Below are 25,969 nucleotides of genomic sequence, written 5' to 3'. Positions count from 1 at the left end.
CAGGCTCCCAGCCCTAGAACTTTCAAAATAGTCCTATTCATTCAACAATAGGGTATTACAACCCCTAGTCTACTGCCGATTCACTAGAGGATCCTGAGGGTGGACCCAGATCTAAGGCCTGCATCAATCAACTAAACCCAATCAAGCTATGCCCTGACCAATCTATCCCTAGTGTGAAGCTTGTGCTTTTCAACTTACCTAACAAGAAATTGCCTACTCATATTAGAGATAATTTGGCAATGGAAAAAAAAAATCCATACACTGTTGATGTAACCAGGGTTGGCAACAATAGGGCACCTTAGATTTTGAGCCCCAAAATATACCCCAAAAGGTGCACCTCAAGGCTGGCCAAACCATATGAGGGGCAAAAGTAGTATTTTAACACCCCCTTTGGAGTCCTAATGGGTCCAGTTGAGTCAAGAATAATTTTACGATCCAACATCCACTTTTTCTTTTTCAACTGGACTAGTGGTTAGAATCCCACTCTGGTTAGGAGTCCCAGTTAGAGGACAGATCTCCCTTGGCTAACAAGTTATTGAAGAGTCTTTTTCTGAGTATTTTCAAGTGGGATTCCTTCCGGAAGATGGCTGTTATTAATGCCTGCAGTAGAAACTTCTCATTCTAAGTGTGAACAGGATATTCCAGACTCAAATCTGAGTAAAAATAATCAAAACATAATACACCCACCAAAAAGTCAAAAGTGAACATTTTCTTTTCTCCCTAAATTTTAGAACAGTTTGTAAAGCACAAAAGTCATGTATCTAATCAGGAACTCAGCTTTGCAACAAAACCCCACAGTAAGCATACAACGACCCAATAACCAACCGTAGAGGAAACACATCTAATAGTTTTACTGCGACTTTAATATCATAAGTTCGCAAAGATCTGAACCTTTCAAAATATTTAGATATTTCTAATGAATTCTCCCCCTCCATGACACCTCCCCCCCTCCCCCAACAATAAGCATATAACGACCAAATAACCAACTGAAGAGGAAACACATCTAATAGTTTTACCGCGACTTTTATATCATAAGTTCGCGAAGAGCTGAACCTTTCAAAATATTTAGATAATTCTAATGAATTCTCCCCTCCATACTCCACCCCTCACCCCCCATAAGTTTACACACACACACACACACACCCCATCCACCATACATAACCATCAATCAATTGTCATAAGAGGATATATACTCGTAACAATTTGCATTACACAATTCATTTATGAAAAATTATGTTTAGTGTCACGCAAAGAATTCATATTTTCTTGCACAAACCATAACCTCAATGACAACTAATAAGTTCATGTCAAAATTTAGTTGGAAAAGTAATAGTGATAAAATTTAGTTAAATCATAAAATAAAGTCTGCTTAGAGAGCATACAATCAGAGAGAGTGATCCTTTGACCAACACCTTTAACCGGAAACCCATTTTGAACAAAACAAAACTCTACTGACGATAGACAAGGGTACCATCAAATTATATTTGGAAAATATGACACTTATAAAATTCAAAGGAATTTAAGATATAGCCTACAAAGAGGGCAGAAAACCAAAAAGAGATTGATATCTTTTGGCCAAATCATATAACTAGAAACCCATCTTGAACAAATCTAAACCTTAGTGACAACAGAAATGTGAGGGCACCATTAGCTTGTATTCAGAACCATAACAATTAAAATTCAACAATGTTTGAAAATATAATCTTCCTAGAAAGCATGAATTGAGAGAGAGAGAGAGAGAGATAGATCCTTAGACCAACACCTTTAATTAGAAAACCCTTTTCAACAAATTGAGACCTGGTGAAAACAGACAAATCAAGGCATCATCATATTATATTCAGAAATATAACTCTTATATGGTTTTTTTTTAAAAAATCTATAATTAACAAGAAAATTACATACAGACACCCAAGGTTTGCAGTCACTTATATCTTCTACCCTTGTAAAAATCAACCACAAATGCAACCCTCAAAGCTAACACCATTAAGTAAAATTGAAAATACCAGAATATGCGTATTTACCCATCTTAATATCACGTAAAATAGCCTAAACTTGCTGTACCCGAGAATCCCTCTTTTCCTCTCCTAGATGTTGCAAAGAACACCCAACCCATCTCACTTTTATCATGGTAGTAGTAACATCCAACCGCTCCAAGTTGCTACCACCCATCCATGAAAAATCATATACCACTGTTAACTTCCATAGCTTTTAAACGCTGTGCCACTTCTGCTTTCCAACTATAATTATAGTGATGGAATGTATACAGCAGCCACCTCTAACCATGGTTCAAGCCTAAAAGTCCTAAAATGTGCCATTATAGAGTCACAAGACTCACATCCACATTGAAAAGAAGAAGAAAACTAGGGCCTCATTGAGATTAGCCAAAACAGTTTAGACTATTCGAACCAAAAAAAAAGTAAATAGGAAAACAACCTTCCTAAACCCCAACCAAAAAATAGGATAACAATTGCACCCCCAAAAAAAAAGAAAAAAAAGAAGAGGATGTGAATGCCTACAAGACTTCATGAGTGAGTGATTCTTACCTTCCCAGAGGGATCTTTGTCCATAGCAAGAGATAATTGGGAAAACTTTGCACCACCAATTTGATACCCGGTAAACTACTAAAAATGAAAGAAGGGCAGTGCAAACAACAATCTGTTGTGGAATCATCATAAAATGTACCTACAGTGCGAACTAACATATTTTATTACAATCTCACTTCTAACGTAAAAGGAAATCAACTACATAAATGTTGGTAATACATCAAAAGTAATTCAATTCAATTAATTGATAGGGGAAAGATTCCTTACCTGGATTCGCTTTCCCTTACTTGAAGTATTCGCAGCGGAAGTCTAGATCCACGTTCTCGTTCCACCACCAAAGATTTACCGGCGAGATTCCACAATCACGGGGAAGGGATAATATCCACAACCCAATGCCGTGGATTATGGAATGAAGATCAATACTAGGAAGAAATTTCTAGCTGCTTCTAGAGAGGGGGGGGTGGGCCGCTTTCTGAGTTCGCTCGTGCGATGAATCACTCGGTTACTTACTCACTATGCGGTGGTTACCAAAATATATAACCCTATTTTGTACGCTATGTGAGTTTCAATTTGCCTTGGGCATTTAATTTATTAATCAAATTAATAAATTCCACAGCTCCACTTGACGGGGTGTTAATCTTTAATATGTCCTGGACACACTTGTATATCCCGGATATACACATTCATCTCACGCTATGTATCCCGATCTGGACCTCTTGTGTCTCGTACACACATGCATATCCCGGTATACATATATTTGATCTCTTCACTATGTATCCCGATCATGGCACCTGTCCCGGACCTAATATCCACAATCATACTAGCAATGGGTTGTGCGACCGGTGATATACCGCACCGTGGCCCCGACTGAACCTTCCGGGCGGAATGGCACATCACTCATGAACAATCAATGCATTAGCGTAACATGTGTCCTAGGTTTATTCAACTCACGGTATCTCGATCCTCCGAGAGATCACCTTCTTGTCCTTAAATGTTCACTTCGTAACATATCGTTTGGCGCCCACTTTTGGGTGCGGTTGATCAAACCTTTCCTTTGCTGCCATCACTACACTTGTTGACTTTTCCCGGTAGTGCCCCTTTGGTCGAATCAATCGTGACCATGGTAACCCCGTAGCCACATCGACCCTTCGTTTTGATGTCGTGAAGTCACTAGAACACTAATGGACCATGGTCCAGGACTCACACATGAGAGGGCGGGGATCCATCCTCTCATTTCCAATGATCGCTAGCACACGTAGTATGATATATGTGCTTGGTGGAGCATTCTATATCAATGCGTATGTCCATCTCGCCCATCGGTCTTAGTCCGGTGCACCCCTTGCGCTACCCTTTCTTTATTGTGCACCCTGCGCACTGTACTGACTGCTCTATAGGCAACATGATAGTGGGACATTCATGTCGATTCTCTTCACGATGAGAACTCATCTTGATTCCAAATCAGGCGACATCGTGTTATGTTGACCTACACAAGTCATTCACAATCCGTCTCATCTCTGCTCGCCTCCGGGCCGAGGCGATGCTCGTGTGAGTGAGCCATTCTCTTGCCTATTGACATATCTTGTTTTATGCTAGCAACACGATCACACGTAAGTGATAAAATGCTGGAATGAACTCATATTATTCATTAATAAGAAGTCTCGGACAAAATAAGTCACAATCTCGAAGCCCAAGGTTTTACATGAGATAACATCCTTGGCTATAGGTTTGGTAAGAGGGTCGCTACCATCGTTAGTAGATATGTGCTTAGTACAACTTTCTTCCTTGATGTAATGTCTCTAACAAAGTGATATCTCACTGTATATGTTTGGTCTTCCCATGATCTTGGGGTCCTTGACATGCTAAGAGCTGCCGTACTATCCGGTGACAGGGCAGCCTCTTTGGATGTCATCACATCCCGTATGTCGGATCTCCTCGGCCAACAACCTCTTGACGCAGTGAGCATGCCACGTCTGCTTCATGGTCGAGAGGATATCGCCTGCTTTGCTCCCACGAAATGGCCCGCCATTCGCGGCATTCCGGAGGTTGATTTGCGCTCATCGTGTCTCGGTCGGCATCACTATGCCAACTAACCGCAAATCCGATCCTTGGTACCCTGTAGTTACTCGTTCCTCCGAGATATCTCGTATCCTCTTGGTGCTTTCGGTTGCTCTTGCCTGGTTTGTTGGTACCGCTAACCAACCCCTGCATAACAAATATCCAGCCTAGTACACTCATGCGTCTAGGCTCCCCCGCACCGGAATATGGACTCTTTCCATCTTGGTTTTCTCCTCTGGTCTTGGACCCTGTCGGGCTCATGCAAACCCTTCTCCCGGAGTATCGTTGGTTTGGGTTGTGCATCTGTATCTCGTCGCATTGTCTATAGGTCTCTTGAGATAAACCCGGTAATCTCTTTTGCCTATTTCGACAATCTTGACACCAAGCACATAGCTTGCTTCACCCGTGTCCTTCATATCATCGGAGGCAACCATTTCTTAATGGTTTCTGCTCCTTGCTATTGCTGCCATAAGTATGTCATCTACGTCGGTGTCGATGACATAATTATTATCGAATCTCTTGGTGTAACACGGGTCTTCCTCAGCATATAACCATTTTCCATCGTGCTTGGTGGGGCATTCCCTGTCTGATGCTTGCTTTGCCTATATGGACTTCTTGCTTGCTCTTTGGCTCAGTCCATGTGCTTCAGCCTTGAGGTTGATCCATATAGATCTCTTCCTCGGTTCTCCATTGAGGCGTTTTACATCCATCGATAAAGCTCCAAGTCCACGGCAACAATGGCTAGTATGAGGCGTTGAGGCAAACCTAACCACGGGGAAGTTTCCTCATATCACGCCCTCTCGTTGGGTGTGCCTTGCCACTACGAGCCTTGATCTCTCTAGATCCATCCGCCTTTCTTTTGATCTTGAGAACCCACTTGTTCCCAATTGCCTTTCGGCTGCGGCAAGTCAACCAAGTCCCGACATGATTAACTTTCATCGACTCCAACTCTTCCTTTATTGCTTTTAACCATTCCTTTGAGCTTAACCCCGCAAGAGGTTCCCGCACGCTCTTTGGTTCATGCTCATCGACTGAAATCATCTCACGGTCGATCTCTTCGGGAGTTACCAGTAGGCTTCATCCTCATGTCACGTCGACGAGGAACTAGCCCGCGCCCACTACGGCGCAAGTGCATGTCCGATTGCTCACCGTCTAGGTAGCTATCATATCTGCACTCCCACTCCCACTAGGATCTTCCGGATGAACCCCGGGTTCATTATCCAGAATCTGAATCCCTGGGTGACAAGACCACTATCTTGTATCTCAAAGAATTCCGATGATTCTTTGTTAACTCCTGAAAGAGATGGAAAATCATTCTCCAAGAATGTTGCATCCCTAGACTCAGTTCCGTTCTCCTCTCACTCTCATCTAGTCCAATGAAGACATGGCCCTTTGAGGGTTAAGAATATCTCACAAAGATACACTTTCTTCCTCCGGGTCCAAGCTTTCCATATTGGTGAGAAGTAGAGTGAACATATGCTGCACATCCCCATGCGCGCAAGTAACTCAAATCTGGCTTCCTTCCGGTCCACAACTCATATGGTGTGGAAGGAACCAATTTGGTTGGAACTCGTTGAGGATATAGGTCGCGTCGCAAAGCATCTCCCCAATAAGAGATGGGTAGATGTGCCTGCACCATCATGGATCTCACCATGTCTAGCAAGGTTCTATTCCTCCTCTCAGCAACCCCATTTTGCTGTGGAGTCCCTGGAATAGTAAGTTGTCTAGATATCCCCTTTTCATCACATAACCCTTTGAACATATCGGAGAGATACTCTCTACCTCTATCCGTTCTAAGAGTTTTAATCCTTTTATCTAACGATTCTCAACCAAGCTCGTGAATTTCTTAAAACTTTCCGAGCTTCCGACTTATGAGAAATTAGATAAATGTGACCATACCTTGTATAGTCATCTATGAATGTGATGAAATATGACTATCCTTTTCTAGTATGCACATTCATGGGTCCACACACATCTGAATGGATAAGTTCTAAGGAAGAGAGGCTCTCAAAGCCCTTTTAAATGGTTTTCTAGTTGCTTTTCCTGCTAGACATGACTCACGATTGGCAAATCGGATAGTGAACCTTGGCCTAAGAGACCTTCTCTTGCCAACCTGTTCATCCTATCTAAACCAATATGTCTTAGTCTAGCATGCCACAAATTAGAAACAATACACACAATATCTTGGCAAACAAAAGCACTACTAGAATTAAATGAATAATCAATTGTATCCAATACATGAAACCATTCAGAAAACCATAACCATAACTGTATCACCCGGATACAAAACCAAAGATTGTTTTCAAATACAACTCTAAAACCATGTCTCATAAACCACTCTTGTTTCGTTCCCCCCTCTATTACTTTGCCTAGACCACCGAGGTCGAGCTCTCTCCTTCTTGCGCTTAGCCGCACCCTTCAGTGCTTGCTTCACGCACTATTTCATGTGAGGGACATCGGCCAACATCCGATCCTCCTCTAGCTCGGGTGCTTGGCAGCTTGATCAATGTCTTGACCTCATCACATGAGTCGAAGATCTTCATTGCTCCCAAGACTTAGGCAATGACCTAATGAATGCGAGACTTGCTCCTCATCGTCTTTCCCCCATTCGCTCCTCACTAATCTGTTGGCTGTGGTTATATGCTGCCTCGTGGTGTGACCCGCGCATCTTATAACCGTCGGTGAGTCCGGCTGGCAGCCTCTTGTGGTGGAAGTCCCTCCATCTGGAACTTCCCCTCCCCAGCTTTGCGTCCTGCTTCTCAATCGAAGCATCAGGTCATCCTTAATGGAGCTCGTTGTAATCCCCTCCGTCTTTCCTCTTCCGGCTTGTAGCTCGTTCCCGCTTCTTGCTGTCCTTCCTCGTGGGGACATGGTCTGTTTCGTTTCCGCTGTTCATTCTTCAGGAGATCTGCCCTTTCGGTGCCAAGGTCATATACCTCTCTTCGTTTATCTCCTTTGGGTTAGCCATGCTCTTGGTAGCCCATTTATTCAGAGCATTACATCTAGGATGGTTCAACTATTCTAGCATAAACCACTCAGCCGCAATCCACTAGCTAGTCAACCTATGGGATAAGCTTTAACCAAGGATGCTACAAACATTCATCATTCTCTCAAACCCCTGACTTATCACTGCTTCTTTTGTGCGCTGTTGATGCCCATAAATAAAAATAGTTTTATTAAAATAAAACATTCATCTGTTCCTTGGTGGTTCCCCACTTCTCCTCATTGCTCCCACGGCCCCATTGGCCCTTAATGGTCAACATCCATGTTGTGGCCTGATGTCCATAATAGAACCTTCTTGACAAAAACTCGATGGTTGAGCGATCCCTCCCATCCGTCGGCTTCCGCGCTCTCCGTCCGTCCATCGCCCTGGCTGCCGTCTCCCCGCGCGTCTTCCTTCTGCCCGGTTCCGCCCCCTCCGTCCTTCCCCCGTGCCCTTCCGTGGCCCCATCCGGTCCGTCCCCGTGCCCGGTTCCGTGCCCCTCGTCTCTCGCCAACGGTTCCGGTGGCTCACCTTCTCGCTCCGTCCACCTCTTCCCCTTTAACGTTTTTTTCTTTGTCGAATTTTAATGGAAAATCCGTTTTTTTTCTTACAAAAATTCTCCAACACTGAAAAATCCACATTTATTAACAAAAATTATCATCTGGATTATCTTCTGCATCTTCATTGGAAATTCCGTCCTCCCACTCGATCCGAATCATTAAGGTTTCCAACCCTATCATTCTCCCTGGTTTCGTACCCTGTCCTCCCATTGTCCACTATTAAACATGGGGAGGAACATCGGCCATGCTCTGCCATGTTGGTTCATCGTAATTCAATTCATTATTGTGGGAAGATTCCTTCCGGTTCCTTCCCTTACGAAGTATTCCCGTCTTCCCGTCTCGTCCACCCCAAAGATTTCCCAGTTCCACATCCGGGAATAATTCCACCCCTGCCGTGGTTAATGGTGAAGTCTCTGAAGAAGATTTCGCCTCATTCAGGAGGGGAGGGTGGGCCCTTTCTCGTTCGCTCGTCTGTCCTCTCTTCTCCTTCGTGGTTCCTTTCCCTATTTGTCCCCCTATGGGTTTCCATTTCCCTTTCTTTTTTTTTCTTTTCCCTAAGAGAAAATAAGTGCATAAGTACTACTTGAGATACCCAATGTTTTGACAAACAACTTGTACATTGAGTACCTACCATTTGTGAAATTATATTTTGGAAACCTAGTTTCAAAGTTCCAACTATTCCAACCAATATCATAGCTACCTCTATCATTGCCAATGCCACTACTACCACTACTGCCCAGCCCAATGCATCCCCTTCTCATGTGATCTAGAACCCACCCATGTCAGCAACTGCTCCCATCTCTTGCATTCTCTTTTACTCTCCTCAAGTCCAATTCTCTTTTGATCAAGACCCCATCCCTCTTGCAGTCTGCAACCCCATAACCACCCCACCCACCTATGGTATGTCCTGACCTCTTTATTCTTGGTGTGAGGCTTGGCCTTACCATCTTATGTAACATGAAATGCTTTCTCATATTAGAGATAATATGGCAATGAAGAGACCTTCTACTATAAGTATTAATGTGCTAAATCGTTTCCTTCTGATGTGTTAGAATTTGAAATGGTCTCTGCTTGAAAAAGTATGTCAACTTGGGAATCACAGGAAGAGAGATGCTGTGGAGCAATAAAATGGGGTTATGTTTTGCAGCTGTGATGTGTTGCAGCTATGGGTTAAGGTTCTTTCTACAAAGGCTAGGTTACATGGGTGTTAGTCATAGTGGCTGGTGGGTAATGGTGTTGAGATGGGGCTAGGCTTGCAGCAGACATTTTCCGTGTGCTGGTTGAGACTTGAGAGTAGGGGGACTGCACAAGGAAGGGTATAATACCCGATTATACAAAAATAAAATACCTCAGTGGCTTAAACAAAATATAAGCAAAAGTGAAGTACCTCAAACAACATATGAAACCTAAGGACTCTCAAGTGACAAGATTTCAAACATTTTGTACCCTCCATTTCTCCAAAATGTAGGGTATCCCAGGTTCAAATTATTATTTTAATACCTGATTTATATTCTACTTAATATCACTAATCTATTAACCAAACAGAGCATTAGGAGCTAAGAAAGGAACTATATCCAAGGAAAACTGGAACATGAAAAAGAGAAAGGATCCATATTGTAGTTAGTTAGTAACAACAGTTTAATGGGCAACCACAATTCCCGTCCATGAAGTACACACATCACACCCCTTCTCTATAAGAAAGCACTCAAGCATTACCTAAGATAAAAATAAAAAAAGAACCTATGAACGTTTTCAAAAAACCCACTAGTGCAGTGCTATATCTATGGACATTTCCAGGTTGAAATCATTCCTTTAGTAAATTCCACTACTACTGTTGCTCTATTTTGATTAAATTCCTAAATAATTAATAAATTTACTCATGGTACAAATTTCAATCGAAACTCCACATTTTGAGAACCTTTGAAAAAAACCTTGATGGAGCAAAAAAAAAAGTCCTAGTTTTTTATCAAGACCTGGGAGATTTTGACGAAACCATGTTAAACAGGGAAATTCCCCCAACTAGGTCGAAACCTGGTTCGACCCGGCTGGACCAGCCGGTTCATAAGAAAAAAATTCGAGGGAAACCTGGGACTTTTGCTACAACTTTCGTGGTTTCCCCAAATTTTTTATTTTTTTGTTTCTTTTACATTTCCCCAAATACCACGACCAATACCGCTTCCATTAGGACTTCCCTATCCAGATTGTGTATTCCCTCAAAAAACCATGTCCTGGGATAAAAAGCCATCATGAAGAGTAACAAGAAGCATTTTCAGTATACTCACTGATTCAAAGACCACCAATCCAGACCGAAATTATATTAAATAAAATAAAAAAAGGAAGGATAAAGAAGAAAGCAAACTCAAAACTAGTTTTTAAAGATTATTATTCCTTATCACAGCATCAGAGCATGCAACCCAAGCACAGAAAATTGTGCTTCATTTCCAAAGAGACCTTGAATAGAAAGATCTACAATAACCACCCAAGAAATCTTAATCGAGGCATCCCCATCTTACCTAGTCAAATGAAAGAGAAAGAAGATAGATGGTTGAAACCATCTTTATATCACTATGATATTGTAATTCAACTCCAAAATCTCTTAAAAAATGTGGAACAAATATAAGTTTGATGTCTTCAAGACCTCAACTAGTCTCCTTACCATGCATTACTCGATCCTTTGACATGCATTTGTTTCGATGCATATCATTGTATGAATGCCATGTATCATAAATCAAACAATTAGGCCTCCTATCCAACAAAGAAATGACCTAATGCAATGTGAAAAGAAGTACTGAAATTATGTGAGATCTCACAACCAGCCATGAACAAAAAGCATGTTTAATTTCCTAGCACCTTAAAACCGATAATAAAAATTAATTCTTTTTGTTAGAAAATACAACACTCTTACAAACTACAGAAGGGAATAGAACTAAAGAGACAAGAAAAGGTCCTCTCATTTTTACTGCTATATATTGGCTTCTCTTGTAAAGAAGACCAAAAAATTCCTGTAGAAGCAGCAAAGTAAATAAAGTAGGAAAAAAACAATACTGGGAGATCCAAAGAACTATTCAAAATTAAGTACTGGATAAATATATGTCTTAATACCAAAAAACCAACACAACCAACAGAATACCAACATCAATGCTTCAAACTGCTGATGCAGCTAATCCCATCAAAATATCAAGGAGGTCCCTTTTCAAAACTTCAGAACAAGATTGACACATGGGAATGTTGTGTTGGGTGAAGTGAAACCTATCCTTGTAGCAAAACCAATAATGTCCAAAATTTAAACAAAAAGTTAGTTCATCACCAACATTAATATCACAAATTCATTTTAAACAATGATATTGTTTGTAGGCATCAATCAGTTGTCAAACATAGGATCTCTACACTCATCAAAATGATCAATTCAAACATCATGTAATCAACAGTTAGGGCTCAATATCTTATGAAGTAATGGTCTCTCACACATATCAGACCTTCAATGACTAATAAGGGAACCGCCCAGCATACAATTTTTGAAAACAACATCAATAGAATTGAACCATCAAAAGTGAAGTCCACAGAGAGATGATAGCATCAGGGTGAAATTGAAACCCAATTTACCTAAACTGCTCCAATAGAAAGGATATGTAAGTCAAGCATCACATCACACGAACACAAAATGACTTGCTTCATAATTTTACAATGAATGAAAGCCATGGTGATTCGCACTTGTTGCCATTTTGCCTAGTACAAGCAGTTCTTCAAAGATGATGGCAGTGTGCTAGATTCAAAAACCATCCCTAAGAAGTAAATAAAAGTTTTGGCTTCAACACAAAATACCACTAAACCAAATGACATTCAAAAGAAAATCTGGTAATTCCCATCAAAGAATTAGAGATTGGTCCAATTCAAAACACATTGAAGCCCCCCTCCCCATACTGAAGTCATTATACAAACAAATCAATAGTTATAAACACTGTTGGTGCTTTAAATATCAACCCTACTATCCATATGACTAAATATCATGTAGAGAATAAACAAGCTGTCAAAAGAAGAGATAACCAAAGTAAATAGGATTTCAAGGATTCCTAAACAATGAACAACATTAACCAAGATCACAAGAAATATAAAAAGGTTCTGTCAAAAGAAGAGTGAACACAAGTAAATAGGGGATCAAGGATTCCCAAACAAAATAACAACTACAGTTGGCACAAGAACAATGAATTCCTATGGCTCTTGATGTGGCACAAAGGCTTACGGAAACCTTCATCCAAGGGATGATCATCCACAGCAAGGGATAAATGTATCTAGAGGAATTCTTCTGCATGAGTTTTATGTCAAAAAAACTGCTATTAATGAATGGAAGGGGCCAGGTGCAAAGGAGAATCAATGGTGGAGTTGTCTATGAGACTTGCCTTCAGTTCAACTTGAAATTTTCTACTACATCCATAATTCTAACATAAATATAAATAAAAAACTCAAACATCAAAAATTTACTAATAATGATCAAAACCATTACAAAATCCGAATGGTGCAATGCTATCGTAAGATGTCCATAGTTGGAAAACCAGGTTTTCTGACTTGAAACCAGGTGAGCCAAACTAATGATATTAAAGAAAGAAAAAAACCATTAAGATTTGTAAAAGCAAATCATAGTGGGTGGACTGTTTTAACTTTTCATTTTTCAATTAAAATTTTCCTTTGTCTCCTTAACCTTCACATCGATTTTTAAGATATTTGACTTTATATATATGAAAATACCATTAAATGCATCGTAAATAAATCTGAACAGCCTTTATGTATGTAAAACCAGCCATTGAGAAGGAGGGGGAAGGGAAGGAAAGCAGAGCACTCATTTGTCAACAAGGATAAAATGATAGTTAGAGGTAGAAGAAGAAACAGTTGAAACATGATGAGTTATAATTCTCTTCAACTCTTTTGCAACATAGATCTGATACTTAATTTTTCAAGCTATTTTATATAATTTTATACTCTCTAGCTCAGTTGAGCTACCACCATCAACCATCTATAGTAAGGTGCAGTCTTCCCAGTTAATTTTTTGTGCAATACCCTGTAAACCATGCAATCTCATAATTTTATACTCCCTAACTCAGTTGTGCTACTTCCCAGTTATTAATATTGTATTGTAGCTGTGCAGTTTTCAGTTTGGTGTCAAAAGCTATGTTCATTTGTGCAATACCATGTAAACTTTGTGCATCATCTATCAAAGGATCATGCTTCTTACGGTAAAAAGGCTGACATCTTGCACCGCAACAGCAAAGTTACCAATCAAGACACAAAAGAAATAGATCTACATATAGACCAAGATGCAATGCAATAAAAATTTCTCATCAATGTCAGCTCTTAAGTAAAGTCACAACCATCTCCAACCCTTAAGTAGAGAAACCGATATTCAAAGATTTTATGCTTACTTAAGGACCACTAAAAAGAGATGACCTTCAATGTAGAATAGTTGTATTATTTTACCCTTGCAAGATTATAAGGGAACCTTTACATTTGAAGGCATGCAACCAAAGCTGAATCAATTTGACTTCCAACCAAACAACAAATGATGAATAAATTACCCAGAAATTTTAAGATTACAACATAACTAGTACTCACTGGAAGTCTAAAACCATAAGCCTTTCAAAATTACATGATGGCCTGAAATAACTGGGATTGTAACAATGCCATTAACTAAGGTAATTTTAACTACATAAAGATGACATTATCCAAAAAAACACCAGAAATAAAAAAGATGAGAGTGTATATAATTAACGAACGAAACTGGAGAACTTTTGTTGAACAGAATCACCTACTAACTTTGATGAAAACTGGAAGAAAAATCAACAATTAAAATAGTCCAAGAATTCTACCACAATAGGAGTCCAAATCCCCACCCCTGATAGGCTAGTTGACCAAGATAGGACAGGTTTCAAACATATCTCAGTCAAAACCAGGAACTTTTTTAAGGTCACTGGAAACTTAGTTGCAAGTCTCAAAAGTAGTTTCCTCGTGCAAATCCCCCCACCCCCTTATTTTTTTCCATGCTGTCCATTTTTGACATTTTTGAACCCAAACCATGCATTGGTTTAACAAAACTAACACAAGAACTTGCATATTTTACCTTTGATATCATATAAAATTCTCAGAAATGGTACCAAAACCAGAATTAACACATCTTATGCAAATTATCATTTAAATGTTATTCCATTTACTTGAGATTTTTTCATAAATAAGAAAACACATTTAAATCCAATAAAAACTGTGAGATTGGAGTATGGAGAATAGAAAAGTATGTAACGAATTAAAGCAAAGGCATGCTGACTAGAATTGAGTTGTCAAAATAAAGTTATGGAGGACAGTAAAATTAAATAAAGGCTGGGTACTAATCCATGACAACTGACTCCATAAATTTCTTTTCACCAGTTCACATGTTAACAATGTTATCTCTATTAATTCATCCAAAAAAAAAGGAGAAATTACCTTCATTAGATGTGTGGATCCTGATACACTCATGAATTTCAAATTGTGCATACCAAGCTGTTTCCAGTCTATTAATAAACCCAACTTCTCCTTTGCGATTTGAACTGCCTGAGCCCTAGTGACCTGTGCAATTTTTGGGTATCTCAGGTAAGCAGAAAAAACAAATTAAGAAGCCACAAAATCAAAGCAGAAAGCAGATCAAGGACAGAAACTATCTAACAATTCTGCAAACACCTTTGGGAATTGTTCATTAGAAAGGTTAATAAGTTCGTCAAATCCCCTTGTTCAGTTGCATATTTGTTAAGAACAGCAAGAAGTTTAGCATGACCAACAACATCTGATGATGAAAGTGAGACTATCAAAATAAATCTTCTACAGCACAATCTACTCCTCCACTTTCCCACTGCAGTCCTCTTCTTCAAAATTGAGTTGCTGAAATTGTCTTCCAAAATCTAAAATAGCATGCATGACTGGAACAAACTGTAGCATTTTGGCACAAGGAAAATCAGTGCACAGGACAAGATGACAAACTGATAGAACTGAACTATAGCAGTAGCTTTAACAAAAGTAGGGTTGAGAATTCTAGGGAACATGAGCAGGACTACATGAAATGATTGACATGAAGAGAAGAGGGAAGGAGGGAGAGAGAGAAATAATATAAAATTCTGTACATAGAAAAACAAGATGAACTAGCGATAGTACATGTGAAATCCCCCGGTTTTTGACCCTTCTACCCATGGTTTTAGGACCATGAACCCAAAACTCGAGTAGGCGACAATTGGGGGCCTTTCGAGTTGAACCCGAAGGTTCGGAAATGGACCCCATGGTAGTGGATGATTAATCAAAATTTGATTAGCAAAACCGCTATCTGAATCCAAATCCAGCAAAAATTTAGAGAAGGCATCCGAATTCGAATCCGGAACTTTATCGGATATCCGATAAAATATCCAATTATTGATTGGTGATTCTCATTTTTTATTTTCTATTATCGATTTTCAATTTTCGATTACCGGTTTTTGAATCCGATTATTAGCCCTTTTTTTAGATAAAAGTGTTTAATACTTTACTCTAACCGGATAATTTTCAATTTTCAATTATCCGGTTACCGATTACGGGTTTCCGAATCTGATTATCATTCCTTTTCAAAGAAAAACATGTTGAATACTTTACTCTATCCTAATAACAATTTATCTGGATATTATCCGATTCGATAAGCAATTATCCGAATGTGAATCCGGTTGCTTAGCAAACGGATACAGATATTCTCCGGTAAGAAAAAATCCATATACGGATACCCTTAAACGAATACAAATGCGAATTAGGAGGTGGATTTCGGCTATTCATTTACCAGGACTTTTGGTGGAGTCCCTCTCATCTCACCGGGTACCCCGAGCTCACCGGTGAGCTCGGGGTATCTGGTGAGATGAAAGGGATTCCACCCGGAGGTGGGGATGATTCCATTTAGTATATCGAGAGGTTTCTCATCTTTTCCATGCTATGCAATTATGAGTGCGACCATGTGCGCTAGGGGAGGAGCATGCTTCCCTCTCTTAGACTCATTTTTCGCATAGTGAGTCCTAACATCTTGCCCAAAGGTGGGCATCAGAATGAGATCTCGATGATGCAGACATTTCTCACCTTCGCCTTATATGTAGGGTACCCCATCAACCTTGCATACATCATTTAGCGGGCCATGATTTACAAGGTTGAGAATCCTGTTGTATCGAACCTTGGGTATGGGCATCTCTTGACCTATATATTTAGGGACTTCAGGGTGGATCTCAGCGACACGGAGGAATTGAGAGAGAATATGGTGAGAACATTGGGAGGGGGCTCCTCTCTCAGATGGGCATCCGGGATGGGCCCAACTCTCCGGTCTTGACAAATAGATGGCGAGGGAGATAGGTATCGTGAGGACATGCCACCTAGATGGCATATGGAGGAGGGTGAGTCTTCCTAGACTAGAAGGGCTCCACTGACATCGACTACTTTTTCTATTGACCCTACTCGGTGGGCCACTCTCTTGGCCACCTTAGGGAGGGTTGAACAAAATTAAAATTTAATGGGCCCCAGATCTTGGGATTCTACTAGGAGTTAAATTAGAGTTTCTGTTCATGTAAATTTCTATTTCTTATTACCCAAGTAAAGGTATTTATGTAATAGTGTTGTTTCCACTTTATTATAAATAGAGGGCTTGAGATCACACTGATCACAATAAGCCATTCTACCAACACAGACATTCATACCTAGCAGCAGGAGATGGTTCGTCATATGAGAGATATCAAGCACTGGGTCATACACTGGGAGCACTTCTTAAACCAGTATATGCCTCAACCTCCACCTCCTCCAGATCGTTAGTGTTTTGTTTTTACTTTTGGCAGCAGCTTGATCCCCAGGTCACTTAACTCAATTTCTTTATATTTTGGACATGTATAATGTACTTATTATGCGTGTTTGTTCACGTTCTTTCACTTAATATTGGGGTTGTAATATTTTAAAAACTTGTGCACTTTTAATAATTATGCATTCTTGATCTTTCAACTATATTATTATGTTTATTAATACTTGTGTGACTTTGGGTTTCATATGCTTATTGTGAATTATTTCAGTAAGCTCCATTACGCACTTGACATGATTAATTATCTAGGTTCATGTTTAGCCTATTATTCACTTATAGTTTGATTGAGTCATTTATGGATCGATGACTCGAGATGCCCCTAGCCCCCTACTACATCATATAGGAGTTACGATTTATAAATGAACCAAGGCTATGATACCAACTTCTATCACCCCCCCACCCAGCCGGATCTAGTCATACCCGAATAGCCATGGGGGTAATACACTACAGGACCAAGGTTCACTGACAAATCCATACAATCATATGACATAGCATAATCAAGGACAAGAATAAATCAAGCTCAATACTAAAGTTATGAAATTTGAATTATTAATGACACAATTTTCCATTAACTATAGTTAAAACAAAAACTAAAGTTAATCAAAACTTAACATAAGAGTTAAGAGGAAAGAATTGTTTGCAACGGAAATATTCTAACTGTTTTGATAGGAGGTGACATCACCCCTCTCGAAAGAAATAGGGGTGAAAATGCAACACAATGCTATGAGGGAAACTATTGACTCCCAAGGTATCGTCGGTTCTCTACTAGTACCCAGCTCCATAGAAGTAGTCCCAGCACGGGCACAAAGCTCCATGCAAGTCGCTCCCTCAAAATACTCTACCGACGACGGAATCTCCTTTGAACGGAGTCCTCAACTTGTAGTAAGATCTAAAAGAACATACATATGAAAGGAATGAGTTTAACAAAACTCAGTGAGGTCAACTCAACTACATACAAAGCAATCATCCAAAAAATTCCCACATCACACATATAAGATTAATAATGATAATATGATTAATGAATGAATATGAAATCATGCTTCTAACTCTATCATGAGGTCTCTATGGTGGACACGCATAAAGTCATACACCAGTCTCCTCTGGGTGGTCTTAATCACTCTCCCTCAACAAGAGACATCTATTGGGTTCTCCGTGGTTGTTGGGTCAAGTCACATCAATCCACTCTCTCACATCACCATTAGGCATGAGAATTGGCGCGTGTCGAGGACAACTGTAGGCCCAATGCATGTCCTACGGTCTTGTACTACATATGTTCTGGATATCATTCCTCAACGGGAGGCATCTGTTGGTCTGATATCCTTATCCACCTAAGTACTCATGGGGTTACCTAGCCAAACACTTCTAGACACCTAGCATTCATGCACTTAGGTCTAAGTGCATATATGAATAAGGTCATTAGGGTAATGGGAGAACCCACAACCCTAGTTGGTATATAAATGGAAGAGGACAAAGTCCTAAAATCAAACTCAGACAGTCACACCGTTCTCGTATAACAATTCATGAAATTTTAAAAGTAGAAACAAATACAATTAATATTACCTTCCGTTTGCGCAAAGTCACAAACAATTTATAATAGAATATAAAAGATCAAATAATGCAAGATATCAAACTATTGAAGATTTAATTAACTTATCATCCATACAAGATATGGGTAAGTATATTCCTCATCTTTTCAAGTTAGTAAAGCTCACCAAAGTCCCACAAAGTTCACTTAAGAGTGTGTAATTAGACCCAAAATAACCCTAGTTACATAAGCAAATGAGTAAGTAACAATTAGGATCAATCAAGTTTCAAAAGAGGGGCAAAACCAAGGAACCACTTATCGCCGGAATTCAGCGAGATATCGCCAAATTTCGGTGATTTCGCCCCTTGGCGAACCGAAACTGGGGAGCGAAACGAGATTTGCGAGACCATTTTTCATGATATATCGTGATATATCGGAAAAATTGATATTTTCACTTATTTTTTTGCGATTTTTTATGCTATTTATTGCAATTTTTAGGCGATTCCTCTCGTGATTCTATAGCAAAATTTTTAGGATCAATGGACAATCATATCAATTCTATCCTAATGATTCAAGATTCAAAAGGTAATGTGCTAAATGTAATTAGGAGGAGAATCTACATAGAATATGATAGAGCCCTGAGATCACAGTATTATGCTATATTGGGAGGATTATTTATGTGAGTGTTTGGGCAACCGTAGGCTGAGGGGTAGCAATGTGCTGTGGGGGTGACTGGCACCATTGTAACCAGTTTATCATTGTTCTTCGTTATTCTATCTGTTGGATTCTATTAGGAGTCTAATAAGAGTTTGTATAGGAGTTAAATTAGAGTTTGCATTCATGTAAACTTCTATTCCTTGTAATAGTCTACTTTCCAGTTTATTATAAATAAAGGGCTTGAGATCATGGATCAATAAGCCATTCTACTACAATCGTTTCTTTCAACATGGCATCAGAGCCTAAATTCGATTAGAATTTTTTTCTCTCTTTCAAACCCATCGAAACCATCGTTCTTCGGTTACTACGATTAGTTTTTTTCTTCTTGTTCTTCGATTGCACGATCTTTTCTGTTGCAAACTTCAAGACCAGAAAAAAATATAAAGAAGAGAGAACAATCCCGCTGCAACTAAGCTTCTTCTTCTTCATCTGCAACATCTCTTCTTCATCTGCAACATCCCATCGCACCTAACAGAGATCTGCTTAATCCTTGCTTCCGCCATCGACCAAAGAAAAAAAAAGAAGAGAAGAAGAATCTCACTCCCTATTACCGCCGCTGCTGCTTCCTGTTGCCACCGCTGCTGCTAATGCCTGCTGATTCCAGTTACTGCCGCTGCTTCCTGTGCAATTGACAAAAAAAGAGGAGTCGAACAGTAGACAAAACACTCTGCTACTACTGCATCTGCTTCCTGCGCCTACCGGTGAGTTTTCCTCTGATTTTTCTCGCATTTCTGGTGTTTAAGTCTCGGTTCGTTGCCGTCCCTGTGATAGATCGAGATTGAATCGCTGTTGAGTTTATGTTTTGTGGTGCTTTAACTTACCGTCAATCTATCGAATTAAAAGGAGGGGTTATTTTGAAAATTTGAATTCTCTTAATGACCTATTAGTAAATTAGCATAACTACAGGGACTTTGCAATTTTAGGGGCCTTATTATCATTTTCCAAAATTCCAGGGACTTATTTGTAATTTCCAGTTTTATAGGGGTATATCTATAATTTTCCAAAAAAAAAAAAAGGAGAAAATTGTCCGAGTTGTTTGGCTATTGCATTCTGCGCTTTGTTACTTCGAAGGGTGAAGATTGAAGAGCTGAGATAATTTTGTCACATGACAACTATTGATGATACTCTTGCTCCCCTGGATCCGAATATTTTTCCACTTTTCATTCTCTTTCGGGTAGATTTGCGGCCAAATTACTTGATCTGGTCTCGATCGCTTGCCTGTATTTTGAAGAGGACTAGTTGGATACATTACGGCACTAATATCAAACCCACTACCGCGGTGTTTTCGGGATAAATGGATATCAACGACTCTCTTATTATGTCATTCCTTTTGAATTCCATGCATCCAAATTTGCCCGGTTACCTATTACTTGATCTCGCAGCCCAAATCGGAGGCTACTACGAAACATTGGACGGTTGGGGATGATGCACAGTTTGTGAGCTACGAAAGAAGCTTCTGAGACTACCCGGACTACTGTGGCCCACTATTATCTTGAGTTGCGATCTCTTTGGCAAGAGTTGGATCATTATGGGGATTATCACCCCACTAATCCGGATGATGTGGCGACATATGAGAGTACATTGATAAGATTCAAGTATATGACTTCTTAGCGAGGTTTGAACATGGAGTACGATCGGATCGAGTGCAAGTCTTAGTCGTTCTCCCTTTCCTACACTGACGTCTTATGCTCTTGTTCATGTGAGGAAGTCGTCGATTAGTCGTGCTTCATACTCCTATTATGGAGAAATTAGCTTTACAGTCTGTTGCACTAAATCTGATCCGGCTAGGAGTTGTCAGTGTGAGCACTGTCACAAACCATATCATACCAAGGAAAATTGTTGGAACTGCATGGGAAGCTTGCTGATTTTGAGCAAGCGCGCACAAGCAGGGGAAACCAAAGACTAATCTTTCGAGACGGTTTCCACCACACCCTCTGCGGACGTTGGTTTTCGTGGAGGAGTTCACTACTCGCGACGTGTTATGCGGTCTTCTTTGCCGGTACAGCCTCGCCCTGCTTCCTCTACTACCCCTACCACTCCTACCTGCTACTTCGGGATCGGGGAAGGAGATTGGTCGTGGTAAATGGACTTTATTTGCTCTAGCCGATTGGAGGATCTACTTCGCTTTGACTACATCTTCTAATCCGGTCCATTCGGTAATATCGGACCTTCATTAGTGGCACCGTAGGCTCGGTCAACCCCTTTCAAATTTTGTCATTTCTCTAGATTTGTTTTCCTGATACTTTTATCTTACCATTACAATTTCTTCCTTTCCAAGTTTCCCCATTGGAATTTCCTTTGTTATTATCTTCCCCGTGTACGCTACCGTGAGGGGAGATTGAAGATGTCTACAATTCAAAGCCTTTCATGTATACTTCCTTATGTAGAATTTGATCTTTGTTACCTTTGAAAGTTTGTCCCTTACCTTCGCAATCTTCCACTTTGGAGATCTAACATTGCTATAGAGCTATCTTTTTGACTATGCAGAACTTGATCTCTGTTAACCCTGGAGATTTGCCCCTTAACTTGACATCTTCCCTTCGGAGATCTAACCTTGCAAAAGACTTGTCGTTTGACCTTTGCGGAACTTGATCTCTATTACCTTTGGAGATTGTCACTTATCTTGACAAATTTTCCCCTACCTTTGGAGATTGTCCCTTGGCAAACTTTCCCTTTAAAGATCTAACATTGCTAGAAATCAAAACTTTCACTTTGGCTGTTTTACCCTAGCTATTGTTACCCCAAAATATATTTTCCCTCGGTTTGTGCAGAAATTTGTCTTCTCAACATTTGAAGATTCTACTTTTTTACTTGGGCATTCTTCCTTGGAGACATAAAGTTGCGGTAAAGATGAGGACAAATCAAATGGAAGTCTATAAGGCAGACATAATCTATAAGTTTGAAGATCAAATTGCGGATGTTTACCTCGGAGAGATGTTTTATACTTTTTGGTCAGTTGGACATGTGTGATATCCATGCCTCAACTTGAGGGGGAGTGTTGGATTCTGTTAGGAGTCTAATAGGTTTGTATAGGAGTTAAATTAGAGTTTGCATTCATGTAAACTTCTATTCCTTGTAATAGTCTACTTTCCAGTTTATTATAAATAAAGGGCTTGAGATCATGGATCAATAAGCCATTCTACTACGATCGTTTCTTTCAACACTATCAATTAAATAATATTAGTTTTGCATTCAATTCGTGGGTTCTTATCAACTTGGTATCATCAGAGCACGTTTTGATCCACGGGAAACAATGGAAACCGGATTATCCATGTTTTTTGGGGAAGGGGTTGTGCAGGAATGGCTTCTTGAAGTTTTGTTATTCTGTTGGGAACACCAGATCGATGATGAACATAAATTGGGAGTGGCACTGCAACATTTAGAAGGAGAGGCGTCAGCATGGCTTTACTAGAAGAACTGGTCGAACTTCAATTGGTCAACCTTTAAGGAAGCCCTGAAATTGGATTTCAGTGTTAAGCAAGCAACTGAAAGAGCGGGAGAAGCAAAAAATACCAGGTTTGAGCAAGTTAATGGCATCACAGTGTATGAATCATCAATAAAGGAACAAATAAAAGTAGCAAAGGCTGAAATCACAGAGAATGCTCTGAAAATTTTTGGAGTCATTCAGACAAGGGGTGTCGGTATCGCAAATAGTAACCATGGCAATGAAGCATTGGTAAAGTTTTAAAAGAGGGTGAAAAAGAGGCCAAAGGGGAAATTGCTGCAAATGACGGTATGGCAACCAGTGTTGCTAATACACTGCAAGTCCTTAACTTATATATGGACACGAAACTCAGGGGAGCAGGAGTTGTGCTTTATATAGGTCCATATGTTATTGTTATTCAGCTGAAGTTATTTCCAATGGCTATTCCTAGTGTACTCTTTAACTCAACTGAAGTTTCCAAAGTTTTTCTCCATGTGGGTTGCTTGGAGTTATGTGGTTATTGGTTCTCAAGGAGGTGTGTTGTGCAGAATGCCAAACTAGCATGGTTGTGTGGCAAACATGTAAAGACCAAGCTTCCAATTTTCCATCACCTTGAGGGCAAGATGATTCTCGAGGGGCCGGTAGTGATAGAGCCCAAGGATCATAGTATTATGCTATATTGGGAGGATTATTTATATGAGTGTTTGGGCAGCCGTAGGCTGAGGGGGCAGCAATGTGCTGTGGGGGTGATTGGCACCATTGTAACCAGTTTATCATTGTTCTTCATTATTCTATCAATTAATCAATATCAATTTTGCATTCGATTCATGGGTTCTTATCAGAATAATTTATGGAAATAATTCAAATTAGGAAGACATTTTATAGCAAAATCTTCAAGATTAATGAGCAATCTTACCAATTATATTCTAGTGATTTGGGCCACAAAAGTCAACATGCCAAATGTAGTTAGAGAAGAGTATATACATGAAATAATTTATAGAAACAATTTAAATTATGAAGGGATTTTGTAATAGAATCTTCAGAGTGAACGGGTAATCATTCCAATTATGTCTAAATGATTTAGGCCTCAGAAGGTAACATGTTAAATGTGGCTAGGCAATAGAATTTAAATGGAAGAATTTATAGGAAATAATTCAAATTTATCACATATTGACATCAAATTAGGGTAGGCATCAAATTTGGGCTCAAAATGTCCAAAAATACCCCTGAAATTGGGGACGAAACTTACCGAACTAGGGGGCGAAATCTCGGCGATATTTCGCCATATCGCCCGATTCGTTGGGTAGCGAACCTGACGAACCGGGCGAAATATCTTTCCTTGGCCAAAACACACATTCTGAATATAGCCGGTTGCATAAGCTTATAGGGCTGGTTGCATAGGCTTACAAGCCGGTTGAACTGCCGGTCAACCTCCTACCAAACTAGTTTTGAGCAAAAATTCAGATTTCGGCACTGATTCGAAATCAGATCGAAGCGGGACTTTGGGGTCTTCAAATTAACAGTACTAGGGTCCCCCAAAGTGCTAACTAATCATCCCAAATAGGCCACAAACGAAAAGCCCAAAAATCGACTCGGTGTCTTGCCCGTAGGCGTCTTTAAGAGGTTCGAATCGGTTTTGAATGCAATGATTCATATAACCAACTCCCAAAAACTTTGGGAGACACAAAGAGAAGTAATGGGAAGCATTCATTGCAATACAATAACCCCAACCACCAAACCTAGCATTTAATGATGATAAAAACCATTAAAACTAGGTTACAAAAGAAAGTTTTTGAGAACACTCACCTTTCTAAGCATTACCGCGATGAATCGAGCTTCGATGCGATGCCGCGTGGAAAGAATCCACAAATCTCCTTGGATTTCTCTTTTCCCAAGCCCTCATCCCACTCTAGCAATAAGAAATACGTTTATGATGAGTGGAAGCATAAAATAGGGGTTCAAAACATGTTTTTCTGAATTCACCCCAGACTGAGCAAGGGGTGGTGGACCCTAGATGGCCCTTGGTTGCCCCTCATCCAGGGTCCAAATATTGATCTTCAGCTTGTTTGAAAGGTCTTTATAGGGCCAATGCTTGGGTATATTTACCTTGGCATTTGGGTCTCCCTTCATCAGTTTTTGGATGTGCCAAAACCTCCTCTTAATGCATTTATGATTGACTTTCTCTCTCCTCTTAAACTCTAAGAGAGTGGCCGAGTCATCAAGAGGGTCATCCACTACCATGGAGTCCATTTTCGAACCTTCGGGCTCGACTTAAAAGGCCCACAGTTGTTGCCTACTCGAGTTCTGGGTTCGCGGTCCTGAAACCATGGGTAAAAGGGTTCCATAACCGTGTGGTTCTTCCATCGAATCTTCACCAATGGTATGGTTCAATTCTGAAGTTGCTTGTCCTTTCTATCTAATATCTCAGTGGCCTCAATGGTGTACATCCAAAGAAGTGTTTGACAGTACTCAATCAACAAGAAAATAGTTTAATGCATCTAAATTACGAGTTTTGGTCATACAACAGATCTTGTTAGGCTTATTGCTTCTGAGTGACAAACCATCAAAGAAACAGTTTTATTTATTCATCTTAAGATGAAGTTTGTGTTGGTACCTAGCTTACATCGAAAATACTCATTGTTAAATTTGGAATTACGCATCTTAAATAGGTAACCTATTTATAAGCCTACATCACACAAACCAATATGATAGGAAATGCCTCTTAATCTTCATCGTCTTATTTTTCTTCTTCTTCTACAAAACAAACCATCAAATTTGTATCAGCCAATATAATACAATAGTTAATGATAAGAAGGATACCATTTATAGATAGGAGCGTGGATGCGTTAATACCAAGACTGCTCAATATGTACCAATACCATCAGTACAGTTGATATATTCCATAAAAATATCACTTCTGATCACAAATATAAAACGAATTCACAAACAAGACTCTAATATCTTGCACTTAATCATGTTTCTTCACATTTAATATCTTGCACTCTAATAAATGAAGAGAATTCAAGGGCATTGAAATGGGATGTCAAACCACTATAATACATCAACCATGCAGCCTAGGCAACTGCCCACACCTTTGACTCATCCTTTCAGAATATATAAGGGTGCACAATCATCTAATACCCACTTTGGATCGTTGAACTGGTCTTGATGATTGGACCGGATCATTTCTGACCATCTGTGTTTCCTTTTTAACATATACTAGTACCTTTAAAAAAACATAAACTACTTCTTTTCTCCTATCTATTTCTCAATTTCTTTTTGCCGGGGGATGGGGG

At 39.7% G+C, this 25,969-nt stretch overlaps 1 long non-coding RNA gene across 1 annotated transcript in view; it reads right to left on the bottom strand.

Moving 5' to 3' along the window:
- Nucleotides 1-2,611: 2,611 nt before the first annotated feature.
- Nucleotides 2,612-25,969, bottom strand: part of LOC149018351 (uncharacterized) — a 39,208-nt gene continuing 15,850 nt past the window's right edge. The window contains exons 2-3 of the long non-coding RNA XR_016172937.1: nt 14,610-14,732; nt 2,612-2,682 (exon numbers count right to left, since the gene is read on the bottom strand). This is a non-coding gene — a long non-coding RNA (uncharacterized LOC149018351). The remainder of the gene's footprint in view (nt 2,683-14,609; nt 14,733-25,969) is intronic.

This window comes from Hakea prostrata, chromosome 4, assembly GCF_041222555.1.
Source record: "Hakea prostrata isolate BN-2017 chromosome 4, UWA_Hpros_2, whole genome shotgun sequence".
Taxonomy (NCBI): Eukaryota; Viridiplantae; Streptophyta; class Magnoliopsida; order Proteales; family Proteaceae; genus Hakea; species Hakea prostrata.
This window is presented reverse-complemented; position numbering and strand designations above follow the sequence as displayed.